Raw genomic sequence first — 17,060 nt, 5'->3', positions numbered from 1 at the left:
AAAAAGGGAGATCCTGGCCAATTCTTTACCCGCATGAACAAACACCTCCACTCGCTGGCTGGCTCTCCCCGTCTCTCGCCCTCTTCTTGCCCTCTAGGCTGGAGGGACGAGGAGCCCCCGGACCCCGGCCAGGCTCACGCTGCGGGAAGGGAGGCGGGGGTGTGCCGAGGGGAGGCCGGCAACAACCCCCTTCCCCTCCCTCAGGCGGCCGAGCTCGGCGGCCCGGCCCCCTGCCCCGCGTCCCTCAGCCCGGCGAGGGGACGGGGCTGCATAGCTCCCCTGCCTCTCTCGCCGCCTGCCGGGACTGCGGGCGGAGGGGAAGAAAGCCCGAGGAGGTACTGCGGCCGCCGCCGCTCCCTTCCCCGCAGCCCCGCCTCAGCCCGCCCTCCCCGCGCGGCACGCCGGGCCAACATGGCCGCTTCCCGCCCCGCCGGGCGCCCGCCGCTCGGCTGACAGACAGCTGCCCGCCCCGGGGCCGCCCCGCCGCCCGGCATGGAGGAGAGCTCCAGCTGCGAGAGCCTCGGCGCCGGGCGGGCGGCGGCGGCGCGGCCGCCCAGCGGCGACTCCCTCTCCAGGTAACGGCCGCCGCGCCATCGCCCCCCGCCGCCGCCGCCGCCGCCCGCGGGGGGCCGGGGCCGGGCTGCCGCTGCCGCACCGCCGCGGGGCTCGGCGGTTTGAGGGGCCTCTCGTCAGTCAAGAGCCATCGCGGGGCGTGGGGGGAGAGGAAGAGGGCGAAGAGGGGTCGGCAAGGAAAAGGAAACTGAGGGGATGGAGCTGGTGCCATTTTCTTCCTCCGTGGGCAGGAGGCTCTGGCGTCTCCCCGCTGGCGGGGTGTCCCTGTGGGGTGTCCCGGCGCTTGGGGTGGCCTCGGGGTGACGGTGCATGCTGGCAGGCGTGGGCACCGCTTGACTGCAGCCAAGCCGGTTTCTTTGACAGGCGTTTAGTCAGAGCAGGAGGTGCCACCCCCGCCAGCCTTTCGATAAAAGCTCTCTAAATAACCAAAGCTGTGCTACCTGTGTTTGGTACGTGCAGTGAATGGATTTAGGAAATCAACGGTACAGGTGAGCTTCTGGTGGAAGGGCAGGGAGGGCACCAGGTTTGTTAGCTGCCTTCCTGCATGCTGCTGTTCCCAAGCTAGGCCTTATCCTGTCCTTTTTTGGTAACAAATTTCCTGGGGTGCGTTGAGTATTTGTGGTTTTGTCCTCACGGCTTTTCTGAGAGCTTGACTTTGCAGTCTGAATGACTTTTAATGCCATGTGGGTAATTTCCAAGGTCTTTAAGCCACAGAAGCTGAAAGGAGACTGTCCTGTTCCTCCCACCCTCCTCAGGCTATCAGTGAAGTTTGAATTTTGTCACTCGAAAGCGTGTCTTGCTTGGGCCATGTGTTTCACGCAGGAGAGTGCGGTAGGGTACCAAGCGAGGATGTTGGCTGATGGACAGGGGTGGTGGTGTGGGAGGCCCTAGGTTTCGTGGTGGGGCGTAGGAGCAGGATGACCTGGTCGCTGAAGGTTATTCTGTCCCATTCTGGCTGCCCTTGCCATGCCCACGTTGTAGGATCACAGGGTAACTCAAGCTGAAGGGATCTCAGCATCCCTCAGTCCAGCCTCCTGCTCGCAGCAGGGACAGCTCTGAGATCAGATCAGGCTGCTCGTGGCTTTTACCCAGTCTGGTCTTGAAAGCCTATAAAGATGGAGACTGCACAACCTCTCTGGGCAGCCCATTGCCATCTCCTGGATACCTTCCACATAAGTCCTGGGGCTGCTTTTCGGTCCTCTGAAGCAGCCTCTGCTCCAGGCTCCCCCAGCCTCTCCTCACAGGCAGGTGCTGCAGCCCCACCATCCCGGTGGCGCTTCCCTGAACTCCCTCCAGCTCATCAATGTCTTTCCTGCACTGGGGGGCTAAAACCTGGATGCAATATTCCAGAAGCGGTCTAACGAATGCCGAGTAGAGGGGGTTCCTTCCCTGGAGCTCCTGGCCCTGCCTCTGTTCTTGCAGCCCAGGGTGCTGGTGGCCTCTTTGCTGCCAGCATCTCTGTACTCCCATGCTTGGTTTTTCCCCAGCAGGACCCCCAAGGCCTTTCCCGCAAAGCTGCTCCGCAGACAGGCAGTGCACAGTTTGCACTCAGGTTTCTTCCTTCTTGAGTCCTTCATGCCTTCTCATCCTCATTTCACCCTCCTTCATCAAATTGTTCTGTTCTCTGCTCTCTGTATTGGTTTCATTGTGCAGTTTACCTATGCCCTGCCAGATGCCTACAGGCCTCTTTCCTCCTCACCTCACTGACCCAATATACTCTTCTTTTTCCCTCTACATCAGCTCAGGCAACTTGGACCCATCTGGAGGTCAGTCACTGTAAGAGACACAAGCCTATGGACACAAAAGAAAGCTTAACTCAGAAGAGCCAATAGCTACAAGGAAACTCCTTTTCAGCCTCTCAGCAGCATGCCCTGCACAGATGGAACCGTTGGGAAATTGAGATGATAAATCTGTTTCTGTTGAGCATGCACAAGGCTATGTCCTCCAAGCCCTGAAAGGGCCAGTCTTGAACAGATTTCTTGGGATATAAAAAAGCTTATCCAAAAGCTTTCAGAATTTCAAGTCTCTGCTCCAACATCTAGAACTCTTAGAAGAAAGCTAGCCAGTTTTTTTTGATGTGTTCCAAACAAAATATATTTTTCTCTAGCCAGGTGTTGGAAATAGATAAATGTTTTTCATCTGCAGTTATTAATAAAAAAACCCCTTATCTTGAGTTGGTGTATGCTGTGAAACTTTTTTGTTGAAATGGTTAAGATTAGGGCAAGATTATAAGAAAGTAAAATAAGGTTCTTGTAATGAGAGATGCCTGGTGACCTTCAGAATATTTATTACCAGCTTCCCCTGCAAATCTACTGATACTTATGCACAAGTAAATAATTTTCCTATGAATTGGACTGTAGATCCATTTTCAGGGTTTGGTTTTTTTTTTTAAATTTTTGTTCATTAAAGGTGCACTGCAGTCTGATTTGATGTACCAGAACAATGCCTCTGAAGCTAATGGGACTATTTGTATGCATTGAAATATACTTATTTTCATCTCTGTGATTGTGGTCTAATAGCTAGACCAACTTTGAATTGTTAACCTATGACTATAGTGGTATAACACATTTTCACTAAGTGATTTTGTTTAAAAAGAAAAAGTTAACTTTGGGAGTGATGTGAGGAGCACAATGAATCGTGAGGGTGCTGTCATCAGTTTTTATAATCCATTTTATTTAAAAGGAACAACAACAAAAAAATGAGTAGAAGGTCACTCATCCCAGATTCACAGTTACCTAGCAATGTGAAGCCTTATTGAGTTGTAGATGACTGAATTGTTTTATGGAAGATTTGGAAAGGTGCTAGTATTAAATACATACAGCAACACATTCTTCAGATTCTTTCAGCTCCAGCTCGGAAGTTTCGTATTTCTAGAGATACAATCTAACTCCTCAATAAGACATGGTTGATAGGGTTTACTTATACATAAGGTTGCTCACATGAATAAGTGCCTTAAAGAACATATATATGTTTATTTGTCTTTTAATAATGCACATAAGATATGGCAATAATGGCATCTGACAGTGAAAGTTGCTTTGATATTTTAATAGACCCTAGTAATGTGCTGTACCTGTGCTCCCTGAGTAGGATATGGGAATAACTAAACAAGTGTTACCTACTTTCTGTCCCAACTAGAAAAATATTTGAAAAACTCTTTGAGACTCACAGTATAGCTGTTTGTACATGGTAAAAAAATCCCCAGCTCTATGTGGAAATACTGAGTTAGTTTCAAATGAGCAGGTCACAGCTAATTAGCTCAGCTGCCCTCATAGTTGTGCTGAAACAGCTCTTCTGCTTTTCAAATCTAAGCCGTCTCACCCAGTGCTAGTTTAGGGTGGCACAGCACTGGGTTCTGCAGCTCTCTGTGGTTTCCAGAGGTCAATAATTGGGATGGACTTTCCCCTTGCATCCTATTCTCATGGAAGACAGATGACCATGAGCCAACTACTCATAAAGAGCTGCGGTGATATTTAACTAGCAGCTTCCGAGGAGCGCTCATGTGTCTGCAGTGTCAGGCCAGGAACAACCTGTGAGACAGAAAAAGGAGTGAGGTAAAACACTGATTCTAATGTTTGATAACCTACAGCACAGTTATGTCCAGAAGAGCAAGCTTTACTCAGTGTTATGGACTGCTTTTATATCTGTAAAATGGCCTGGGTATCCTGGGTGAGTGAGTGGTAAACACCTTTCAGCTGTGCTAGTTAATCAGACTTCTTCAAAGACCACTCTTAAAATGAATTTGTATGTAGAGTTGTGGGTGGGGTTTTTGTTTTGTTTTTTTTAATTTGAAGTTGCATATGGACCCTCTGACCTTTGGAATTTAAAGTAACAACAAAATTCTACCATAATCTTTCCTTTTGTGAAAGGAAAGCTAGATAGAGCCATGTATGACTTTAGCAGAACACATGACTTTAGGAAAAAGGTGATATCAAACTTCAGATATTTACTTTTCATTAAAAGCTATTAGGCATTTTGTTCATGCAATTTGTGTGATTATGTGCCATAGTTTCTGAATGAATGTATATCTCTTTGTATTCCTCTGAAATGTTATCTGAAAAAGCATATTGCAGTCTGGTCTGCACAACAGTCCAATGAGATATCTAAGAGGCTTTATGTTAGATCTGCTGAAGGTAAATTTGTATTGCCTGTGCAAAAGTGTGGAGGTGATTGTACTGTAAAGAAACTGCTGTAGGAGATGTCAGTGATATTTCAACCTCAGTATAAAATGAGAGAAAGAGATAAGGCAGTGGGCAGATGTTTCCTGCCAGCGTGACTGTAGCAATGTTTGATGTTACCACTTTCTGGTTGCTTGTTACCACCTCTCTACTGGTGGTTATCATCCACAGACGTCTGCAGACACGGTGGATCCTATGCATTGCACTCTTACTGAAGCATATGAGAATAATCATGCTCCTTGTCTTTATATTTGCAGGGATAACTCTGAAAACATAAACTCTGTGTAAATCAGTGCAGCAAGGTCTGTTGAAGCAATAGCTCCATGAGGTATGAACTCCCTGCTTCGTCTCAAATAAGGTCCTGTCAATACCTGGTCTGATTTAAGGCTACATTGAAGGAATTCTTTCCCCACGGGTGAGAGTGATGCTGGAAGGAGTTGGGTCTGTAAGCTGTTGGCGGAGGAGGGCTCACTAGCACCACATTGCTACCAGATGTATGCGCTTTGCTGATTGAGTTGTTTTGTGATGAGTCATTGAAGTTAGAGTTTGAAAGGGAAGATTTTTGCCAGTTCTAGTGTTCAGTGAAATGTGAGTAGCTGTCATTTTCCTCATGGGCTTTGAGAGCACTTCTTGCATTTGATTTCTTGTATGTGTGAAGCAGGATTTCTCAAGAGTTGTTGCCATTAAAGACAAGTATGTTGCCGGCTGAGTGTTGATAATGAACTGTTTTTTGCATCTGAGAAACTTAACACTATGCCTAGAACCAATTAGCAACTCCAGATGGGCTCATTATCATTAATTTTAATATGTGAGTGATAATTTATAACACTTATTTGCAACTGAAGTCCATTCTGAGATAGTTTTTTCATGTACTGTGTATTGTGAGGATAAAGAGCAGTTTTGCCTGCATATACATTTGCAAAGTGAGGAGAATCTTTTATTAGAGTCTGAGGATTTGGGGCAGAAAATAATGAAAATAACATTCAGTCAAAAAGATTTTAGAGGTTTTTAATTTATGCAGTGCACTTGTGAAGAGAAACCGTTACCTTTGAAGAACTCGGGAATTGTTTTTAGTAGCAATCTTTGGCATGCATGTTTCTGCTCCCGCATTCAGCAGAAACCATTCCTACTTCTCTTGGGGTGTGAGACCTTCAGTCTTAGAAGTTTTCCTCTCTCAGGCACATGCACATCTCTTTGTCCAGGCTCTGACCATTCAATAAAAGTGTATATGTTTGTTTTTTAAGTATATTTTCCATTTAGGAATATAAAATACAATTGACACTCACCTGTTTCTTGTATTGTAATTAATGTTCTGTTGCTGTTTAAAGGCCTCACAGGAATTTGGGATGCCATGGTTCTAGCTGCTATACAGATACAGAAGGCGATGATTTCTGTGTTGAAGAGCCAAGGACCAACTATTTAAATGTGCCTAAGCCAGGACTACTCTATTTTTACTAATGCCTGGCGGGTAATTTTACTGAGCTCTTGGATGTGCAGTCGAGTGCTGAGACTCCTTGCTGAGACATTGGTGAAGAGTGAGAAAGTCTAAGGATGAGATGAAAAACTGCTGTGGAGAGATGAGGCAAGATCTGACAGCTGCTGAGCAGTAAAGCTAGGCTCAGAACACGACTCTCTTGGGTCCCATCAAGCACTGCCTTTTCTGAAGAGAGATGGTAACGTTATGTAGACTAACAGTCTATTTGCTAGACAGTTTTGAGTTGTACACATAGTTCCTTAACTACAGGCTATTTACAACAGAGACGCAATTACAGAACCTGAATTTTAAGATTGAGGATGACCTGACGATGTCAAATTACACAATTCCTGTCTGTTACATGATTGTAGTCCTGCTGTGACTTCAGTTACAGGTTAACACCTGTCTTGAACATATTTTGTTATCTATTTCTGATGTTTTATCATTTCCCTTCCTTTGCTAATTCTTTTATAGCTCAGGTACAAAGGCAAGAACTGCATTTGGAAGGGTCATAACACCTCTTGAATGGCTCAGCAGAATCAGTAGTCCACATCTTCTTTTTCATGAGTCTTTTCCTGATGACCTGCTTTACTGTTAATAGTTTTTCAGTGCTGAGGGTATCAGGTAGTGTAAAAAGAGACCTAATCCATACACCAAAGGGCTTATGTTACCAGAAAGCTTAGTTGAGGAAAAAAACAGCAAGCATACATTAGAAATGCATTGGAAACCTTCCAGAGGTCACTCTGATAAGGTGTTATGTACAAGGTGTAGTTGTAAAACAGGACATGAAAAAAATGGTCTTGTTATTTGTCCATGGGAAGCCCATTCCACCATGAAGAAGAGAGTGACAGGAAGGTAATGAAGTGCTTGGTTTGTAGAGGTGTTTGGGATAACCCAGGAAAGTGAGAATACTGAAGAGACACTGTCACAGTAATTACCCCCATCTTCATTTTTAACTAAAAAACATCTGGCGCTTTTATAGCCCCAGTAACTGGGAGCTAATTGAAGAAAAAATCAGTGAAAGACAACAACAAAAAATCAGTGGAACTTTTCAAGTATTTGTTTTTCCTTTTCCTACCATCTGTAGTTTCTTTTGCCAGACAATGTTCTCACTCAGTAATTTTCCAGTGATTTCAAGGTAGCTCTTTTCCTTGCTTTTCTCTTGCCTCTCTGCTCCATGAATTCTTTTCCATTGCTTTCTAAACCCTGATATATTTGATGAAGAGAAAGTGTTAGCAGTTTTCTAGTCCATAACCCCTTCACGGTGATGTTCTAGTCATTTTGTTAGCTCTGTACAAATGCTCCCACTTTACAGAGCTGGCCTTTCTGTAGTCTTCTGGCCATGGCTCCAGAATCGTTAATGTTAGGTTTCCCCAATGGTTCAATTTGATCTGGGTCAGGTGTAGGTATGTGATCATACTTCTGCTGAACTAGTTAGAAAAACATGAGTTTATGGGTTTTTTTTTTTCTTTGTTCTGGGAAGACGGGCAACACCTGTTTAGAATAAAACAACATTTTTATCTGGATTTATTTACTGTGATGTGAAGAGACTACATGCCCATACAAAGTGTTACACTCAAAATCTTGTTCATGGCCAAAAAGGCAGCACGTCTTTATATAGCAAAGAATTTATTGTTAGTGTAACTGAAATTTTGAAAGTCTAATCATTATTAGTCCAGATGCAATTATTACAGAAAAAGAAAGGATAATAATGCAGTTAAAACTGTCATACATACAGTTCTTAGTTTCTACCTCTCTTCCTGGTGTTACACTCGCCCCTCCCCTGCTCCTCTGGGTCCCAAGGTTGCTGGTTTTATTCTGGTGGTGGTGGGTGTTACAGTGAGTTGTCAGCATCTGGAGCCCTTTGCTGGGAGAAGTATGAGGTTCATGTTGATGGTTTCTTCTTTCCTTACTGTAGGATCCACCTGGGATCATTTTAGTATGTTTGATAAAACAACTTTATACCTATCTCTTCATTGGTCTGCAATTCTGCATTACATCTGATTTTTGCTGTATATGGTTGCTTTTATGGGTATTAGATACAATTTCTTTGTTCTCTTTGTTACCCCTAAAACCAGTTTTGTCCAGCTCCAGGTCTGCATTTCTTTAACTGACCATTAGTGAGTTGTTTATAGCCATGGTCTCCAGTGTCAAGCCTGTGCCCCATCTCTTCTCATACTGTGCCTGTACTCCTCTATGCCACATCCTGTGTCTCTGCTTCTCCAGGCTTCTGCTATCATACCAGGCTGTTGTATTTCTCTATACAAAGTCATTACATTAGTGATAAATATCTCTTTCTGTATGGAATAACTGCTTGTTACTGCTATCTGTGCAAAACTGTGGTTGTACCACACACAAACAAAAATAAAACAAAGTAGGTATAGACACCTGGCTAATTGCAGAAATTGCAGTCACAACTAAACCAAGTAAAACAAAGCTGCAGGCAGGCCAAGAAAAGTTCAGGCAAAGCAAGAGTAACAAACCTCGGTCCTGAGGCCTTCAAAATTCACTACAAAGCTTGTGGCCTATGAAGAGCAATGGCAGTACTGAATGACGGGCTAAAGGTTAACCCAACTATATTTTTCTGAACAAAATGTAACTGGTGCAGTGAGTATACATCCGATCATTGCTTGGTGTTTTGTGAGCAAAGTGTTTGGTGTTTTCTTTTCCCCTGGCACAGAAAGCACTAGTATCTGAACTACTGAGCACCTGAACCACAGCCTCATTCATACCTCCTGTCTTTAGTGAAAATAAAGCATTCATGCTATTTTTATTGCTGTGTTAATAAATCCTATTGTTGATTTCAGTTGATATCACTGCTATAAGATGGTGGTCTTCTCGAAGAGAAAGATTGCTCAGATAGGTAGTAGGACTAGCCTCATCAACTGTTTCAGCTAAATCTGCCCTTGAAAGAGCTGGTGTCTGTGAACGAGTCGGTTACATGTGGAAGATTATAGGGGCTGTCTGGCTGCTGTGGAGACCAGATGCTGAAGGTAGGGGCAGGTCACTGAAACCTGTAGTACCAGAGATGAGCTGCTGAAGGATGACTGTCAAAATCAGTCATAAGAGTAGAGGTTGGTTTAACCAGCAGATGGGATACCTTTAACAAATCAAAACTGATCGGCATCTCATTTGTAAGTAGAACACCTCTGATAAAGAAGTGAAAAATGTGGGATCTTCTGCTCGCATTTTACCCAAGTTGACTTTTGGAGTAGGCTGTTCTTGAAAATTCAGGCTGTGTCCTCCAGTCTAAGAACGGACATCCCACTTCTGCACTGAAAATGAGCCCCCACACCTCATGAGAGAGTGCTTCCCAAGCCTTTTTCCTCAAAGGTGAAGAAGCATGCTACCAGAATGGTCATTAAATGCCGGGGTATGAGAAGAAGAATGTGGTGGGACTGTTTGTGGATGTGCTCAGGACTTGCACCAGCAGAGCAGTCTCGGCCCTTCACTTATTACCATCTGCTGGAGTACAGCTTCTGCTGATCACTGCTGCCTCCAGCACCACAAAGGCCCATCTTTCGTCTTTTTTTGCTAAAACACACTCCGATTCTAGATTCCACCTTCTGATTCCACTTTCTGCTTCCACCTTGCATAAAGAAAAATACAGGCACTCTGGATGAGATTTGTCTCATCTCACTGGACTGATACAGATCTCTGCTAGTCTCTGAGTTTCTTTTTGTAGACAATGGGGAAGAGTGAGTCATCTCAGTTTCTCCTTGGTGACTGTAAGGAGAGTCTACAGTGAGTAATTCAGATGTGACCACCTACACAGAACTCCCTCCCCATCGTTGTGGTAGGGGCAAAAAGTGCATTGAGTTTGGGTTGTTCTCCACTCCAAAAAAGGAAGGCGCTATTTCTTAACTCACGTCATTCCTCTTTTTTACATATTAACTAAATCTGTTTGCAATTGAGGAGAGAGCAGAGATTTATAGTCTGATTTCCTAAGCCCCGTTTCTTCATGTATGTGTGTATATCTGTCTAGTTTGTCCACTAATAGTTTTTGTAACATTTGGACAACTTTAACCATGTTTGACAGAGGAGTGGAAGTAATAACTTATGACAAGTTTTGCATTTAAACAAAGATGGAGATGGGAAGGGAGGCCATGTCAGTTTTTCCATTACAGAAAAAGCTTGTTCCTTTTTCAACATAAGGGAATACCTAGATGAGAAAGATGTCATGAATATGTGCAGATTCTCTTGGACAAGGCTTCTCTCAAGTTGGAGAAATACATTATATTCTCTCATTTTTGCATTTCCTTCTTTGCCTGTGCTTTCTCTGGTGTCTGCAAAAGGCTGTGTTCAGTTGAAAAAAAAAAAAAGCAAATACAGACTTCTCTGCCACAAGACACTCATCTTCTGGAAACCAGGGCAGGATCTAGTTCAGATTGCCATATCTCCATGTGAAGTAGGTATCTAAAACTTCCCTACCCTCAGCAGAGTCAGTACACTCCACAAGTAACTCAATTGGACAAAGATAAGTGTCCACTCTGCGAGAGCTGAATTGTCATCTAGAGTCCATTGCCTGGATTTCCATTGACTAAGTGGGAGCATAGACACCTGTGGTATCTACCATGGGGAGCTGAACTATCCAGATCTCATTGATCCTACTCCTCTTTGAGTTACTTTGTTTTTCACATACACTGATTTCTGCTTGAGGAAGTAGAATTGGCAGGAGGAAGTGGCTGTGGGTGATCTTAGAAGATCAGCCCTCATGTCGGATGCATGAGAACTAATGTACAGAAATCTTCAGATGAGCTTGCAAACTTTGTGTGCCTCATTTTGTTGTAAGGTGGAAGAATTTGAAAGACCTTTGTTTTCAACATGTACCCTGCAACTGGCCAGTGGGGTGAATGAGCGTGCAGAGCCTTTTGGCAAATCCGGGCTGTACAGAAAACAATGGCAGCTGAGCACTTTGGAAACTGGGCTTTGTATTTAGACAATAAACGGGACTGAGTTTGGGGAGAAACCTGGTCCCAGGTATGAGTGTTGAACCTGGGGACTTTGACGGATGGGCCACAATCTTCAAAGATGCTAGGCTCTCTGGAAGTTGTGACAAGATACAGATGCTCAATGTTTCTGAAAACATCCTGTGTCGTCTTAGCTTGAATTTCTGGAAATAAAGCCCCCAGGTTACTGAACACTTGACTAACTTTAGCCTTGAGACTCTGCTAGGGACCAGTTTCATGCAGGGGGTGGCCTGGCCTGCCAACAGAATATAGTTGTTCCCAATCCCTTTTTGAGCCAAGTCTGGCAGAGCACACAGCTGCGTAGTGTCTGTGAAAGCTTATCAAGGTGTAATACCACGTCAGTTTTGCTAGGTGATACAAGACTCTCCAGATTGGCTGTATTTATATATTCTTTCCTCCTTCTTTTGATTTTTCCCAGGATGGAACAAGTTATGTCATTGATGAGTAAATAGCTGGTATTTTTAATTCCTGTGGGTGTTTGGTTTATTGGGGTGAGGGGGTTGTGTGGTGTGTGTTTGAAAGAAAATCAGAACATTTAACAATGTGTTACGTTCTAACTAAGGTGTTTTTAAAATAGGGAAATAGGTAGGAATCTAAAGAAAAACTGAGACAGCACATGAACTGTGGGAAGTATACATATATTTGGTTAAATGATGCATAACTGGTTCTTAGTATGTAACTAGAAATTAAGGCACTGCCAGAATACAAATAGTAAAAGAGAAGTTATATCTGTCTTTTTATCCAGTTGTCCTTTCTGTCCTAAGGTGAGTACTTACTAATGTAGGTATTATTTCTGTTTCTTTCCTTGATCAAGTTAATAGTTTTTTTCTAAAAAAAAAAAGTAAAATTAACAAGCAAACAAGAGATTTGATATCCTGTGTTGGTTTCCATTTTTTCTGCTTCTCCTTGCTCTCAGACTCGAGTTGTTATTGCAATTTATCATGGGACCGTCTGACTTTGCATCAAAATCCTGATAATTTTTTACTTGTATGTTTTTCTCTGGCTTAACATATCTTAAAGGAAGGGGGTGGAAGTTTATATGGTAAATATAAATATTGATAAACTGCAAGAGTGGTTTTGAATTGTATGTAGGATTTCCATCATGACTTTTGTCTGCATTCAAAGTACCCGTGGAGACACTTAGATGTTGCTAGCCCTCTCTCTCCTGTGGGGTGCAGTGGTAAATCTGAGGTTGCTCTGATGTAGGAGATAGCAGCACCACCCAGGTCTCTTACTTGTCTGCCACAAAATGTCCCAAGCCCTGGAATCAGCTTCTTCCACAGCTGAGTTGCCTTTTTGCTAGAGGCAGTCATGCTGCATGGAGCGCCCTTTGGCTGTGGTCTGCCCAGGCTGGTGCCTGGGCTTTTTGGGGGAGAAAGCTGCAGGTCAGGACGTGTGCTGATTTGACACAGCCTAAGATATCACTTGCCAGATGTCCCGTCAATCAGTGATCTCCCTAATGGCTTTCTCTCTGTCACTGTGAAGCACTTCTTCAAGTGCTGCACCATCTGCATCCTGAGGTGCTGGAACTTCTCTCCCTCAGCCATGTTTTTTTTGACCTGTTTTCTCGGGGGTGGGGGATCTTCTTCACTTCTAGTTCAGTCCTGCTCTCCGCAGCATCTTATATTTGAAAACAAAGGCTCTAGCTCCTTCTGAACAGCCCCAAATGATCCCCAAAAGCATAGCAATAACCTAATGTGTAGGAAGGCACAGAGATGAGCGGGTGGGAGCACTGTTCTAGTAGGCAACCTTGTTTGTGTTGACGGTAAGCAGGGTTGTGTTTTGAACCCCTTTTCACTTTATAGTCTTAATTTATTTTCAGTGGTAAGGGTCTGTCCTGGTGACTGGAAACGCCAAAGCTTTGGAGCACAGACCCAGACATGCACACCATCTCCGGGAAGTCTGTCAAACCTTTCTCCCAAGCACTAGGGCAGAGCCAGAACAACTGGGCTGCCTTTCCATTGTGTCTCACCTGGAGGACGTGGGTTGCTTGTCTTGCCCACCACTTACTGCCCGAGCTCCTAATGCTGCAAGCGAAGGCGCTTGTGCTAGTGGTGGATTTTGCAAGCCAAGCGTTTCCATTAGGAACTGGAATCAGACCAAAGTACTGGATACAGGAGGTAGTAACTAATTTTGGACTTTCTAGATATGGGCTGAAATTTAGGTGGCGTGTTTCACCAACTAAATGGTGGAAGTAAAATGTCAGTTCCCTGCAGAAGTCTTAACAACTTCTTGAAAAATAATTTTTTTTTTTTTTCCTTCTGTTTTTTTCCTTGTAGCTGACCACCATCCCATACCAGCCTGGAGCTTGGTAGAAACCTAACTCCCCTTTTGTTCCTCTTGTGAATACAGATCATTTTGTAGTTATCTTCCATGTGCTGATCAGAAGATACCGGTTCAGGCCTCTGAAAACTGCTGTTCTTCCTGTTTTTTACCTTCTGGATTGTTTGACTCATGAAAGCATGATACTGTGGGCTGCTCGCTGTTATTAATTACATGCTGCATATTGGTTTGTCTTTGGGTGTTGGCCTTCTATTCTCGGAATCTTGCAAATATTTTAAACAATCACCCTATTGTTTAGCAAGTGCTCTACACACACTGTAGGCCTTTTGTGAATTTCTGTTTAAAAAAAATAATAAAAGAATGACTAATGGAGCACAAACAGTGCTTGTGACACTGTAGTCTATTGTGTAACTATTGAGAGCAAAATTTGCATTCCTAGAAAAGCTTGTTCACGGTCAAAATATAGGACATTCTCTTTATGGCTCATGGGAAAACACGTACTATATATTCAGCTCAGGATGCTACTTAGAAGGATCAACTTTTAAAAAATGACATTTTCCTCCCTTGGAACATTGAAGTCGGACTGAGACCCGGCTTTGCTTGGCAACAGAAGTGAATCTTTTTCATTCAGGCAAGTGGCGTGGGGGACTATTTTAGGTCTGTCACACACATGCACAATGATTTGTTTGCTGAAATGGCTTCTTTTTAAGATGTTGTTAAGCTCTGACATTGCCAGCCCTTCTGAATGGAGAGGGTACATTATTATATTATATAACTGTCTGCCTCCTCTGAGTGCCAGAGGAAGCCTGGCAGTTGGTGCTTTTCTTTCCTTCAAAAGCATGTTTGTTTATGGCTTTTTCCCCCCCTCTGAGATTGTTACAGGTCAAGCAGAGGTTAAAGTGGAATCTTTAAATGTTTAGAAAAATTGTGAATTCCATGTACTTCTGAAATGTAGCAATTGTCTATTCTGTGTATGCCTAAAAAGAGGATTCTGGGTGTTTGGAGCGGGTAAGGGTGCATCTCATATATGCTATAGGTAGTTTCCTTTGGTACTTGTTGTCTAAGTAGAATAAGCCTGTTTTGATTTTCTATTTCGCTGTGAAGAATTAAGATTGAGTCACTGCTCGCTGGAGATACTACTCCTTTGTCCATCCATGTAAGCCCTTCGGGAGAGGGGTTCCCTGTTATTGTGGGCATGAGCAGTGCCGAGCACTGTGGGATTCCTGTCCTGGGAGAGATGGTGTTAAGATGCTGAAACTTAATTTACATCGGCAGAGCCTGTTATGGCCGCGTGGAGGAGTGGAAGCCAGCGCAGAGTGCCCAGCTCCTGCTGCAAGGCCCTGGTTCAGTCAGATGCCAGCCATGCTTTTAAGTGCTTGCCTGAAGAGGGGCGTACGAGGGACTTCTGAGTACCCTTAGGTGTATATATATGGATAAGGACTATGGGGACCACTTAGCCTTAGCACAGATCCACAGAGAGCTGCTGTAAATGGGAGAGCATGATGTGGGCAGCAGCTGGATTTCCCAGGCCAGTTCAGCCAGTACTAGCTAGGACAAAGTCATATTCATGGGGAACAAGCACCGGTTTGTCTCCCTCTGCTCTGTTGTGACCCAGGTTTTTCAGTATTTCTTTTTCCTTCTCTGAAAGAAACAGGAGTGTTGAAAGTATTGAAGAGGGGTAGTTGTCGGCTTGAATTTGGGAAGTGAGCGGGGAGTGCTCAATACCTCTGCGTCATTATACTTTTAAGAGAAGTGTCCAAGTGCTGCAGGTGCTCCTATTCATGGCCCTGCTGTAAATTTGAACCAATTGGATCCTGCTCTCTTGGCATCTGAAGCTTCCAAATTAAATTGTATTTGCCACTAGTCATCACTAATTTGCAGTTTTCACCTTGATTAATTTTAGGAATATACATAATGAGAAACTTTTAAAGAAACAGGAAGAGAGGAGACGGAAATTCACCCTCTGCAGTGTTTTTCTCATTTATGACCTCTGCGTCTGAAACTGTATCACTCAGTGGTGCATTTTATCACCCGTTTTCCATGTCAGTTCAGTGACTATTGAAACAAAACATTCAGTTTGATACAGAAGAAATGGTGTGAGCAGCTCATGCCAATTAGCATCTGAGTAATTGCACACCTTTGCAAGCAATGAAGCAGCTACTTGTACTGGCAGGGAAGGAATATTCATAAAGAAGGTGCTGGAGAGGTGACTTTATCATCACTGACTACGTTTTGGTTGTGTTATAGGAGTGAGCCATGTTAGTATTTTAAGACATCGGTACAAAAAAATAGGTGTCCTCGAGCCCTATGCATATGCTGTAAACAAAAAATGGCATATTTTCCAGAGGTGTGTTTCCCTCCTGTCCCGTCAGTTTTTCACAGAATTCTGGGTGTTAAACTCATATGCAGGTTCCCACTCATGGATTTAGGAGGGGAACTTTAGGAAGGGGAACTTGATTTTTTTTCTTTTTTTTCTTTTTTCTTTTTTGTTACCTCTGGGGTTTTGGGGGGTTTTTTGGTGGTTGGTTGGTTGGTTTGTTTGTTTTGAGCCAGTATCTTATTCTGAAGCAAGATAAAGGTCTCTTCCTTAGTTTTCAAAGTCTGAACAAGTGTCTTTAAGAATTAACGGTAGTTTCTCAGGGAGTTGCTACCCATAGAATCATAGAATGGTTTGGGTTGGAAGGGACCTTCAAAGATGATCTAGTCCAACCCCCCTGCCATGGGCAGGGACATCTTTCACTAGACCAGGTTGCTCAAAGCCCCATCCACCCTGGCCTTGAACACTTCCAGGGATGGGGCATCCACAACTTCTCTGGGCAACCTGTGCCAGTGTCTCACCATCCTCATCGTACCCAGTCCCTTTCTACGTAGGATTGTTTCTTATCTTTGGGAAGGCATATATGTGTATATTTTTTATGTTCTTGCTGAACAGAAGTATAGTAGAAGGAATATATGTGTGTATTTTTGATCTTCTTGCTGAACAGAAAGAGGCACACCTCTAAGAGCTTGCTCGGAAAGAACCGTTCTCAGCAATTACAAGCTGGAATGGTTTAGCCAGATCACCCCTTGTATTAATGTCATGACGTTTGTCTCAAGTTTTGCCAGAAGTTGTTGTGAAGTTCTATGTGATATATGAAATTGGTTGTAGTGACTTTCTTCTTGGGTGACACGGCCTAAGAGAAGAAGTTGTATAGCATGGTCATCCTTAGGCCTGATGTTCACAGAAAGCTCTTTGTAGAGATCTCCTAGGAGTTTTTCTTTCCTTTGGAGAGTGGAGAAGAGGAAGTAAAATATCCTGGGTTTGTAGTACAAAGAATGTTGTATTAAATTCCCTACAATAGGGGTAAGGATACAGGGAGGAGAACTCAGTCTTGCATAAATGGTGCATTTGTCTGCATCAGGTTAAAGCTCCGCGGCTTCACAGTTTGATTCTGGCACTTCCCTTGCATCTCTGTGCTTATCTTTTACCTGACCTGAGTTCACTGTGTCACGCTCAGACCCTCGTGAAGTCAAATTGCCCTCTTCAGAAGCTGTACTTGTGCTTTCTTCTTCCAGGGAAAACTGTTGCTTCTCTACACTAGGAAA

General features: G+C 43.8%; 1 protein-coding gene across 1 annotated transcript in view; it reads left to right on the top strand.

Moving 5' to 3' along the window:
- Positions 1–538: 538 nt before the first annotated feature.
- Positions 539–17,060, top strand: part of MTMR2 (myotubularin related protein 2) — a 64,610-nt gene continuing 48,088 nt past the window's right edge. The window contains exon 1 of the mRNA XM_050890807.1: positions 539–575. The gene's annotated coding sequence lies outside the window, so the exon portion shown is untranslated. The remainder of the gene's footprint in view (positions 576–17,060) is intronic.

Source organism: Gymnogyps californianus, chromosome 1 (assembly GCF_018139145.2).
Source record: "Gymnogyps californianus isolate 813 chromosome 1, ASM1813914v2, whole genome shotgun sequence".
NCBI classification, from domain to species: Eukaryota; Metazoa; Chordata; class Aves; order Accipitriformes; family Cathartidae; genus Gymnogyps; species Gymnogyps californianus.
This window is presented reverse-complemented; position numbering and strand designations above follow the sequence as displayed.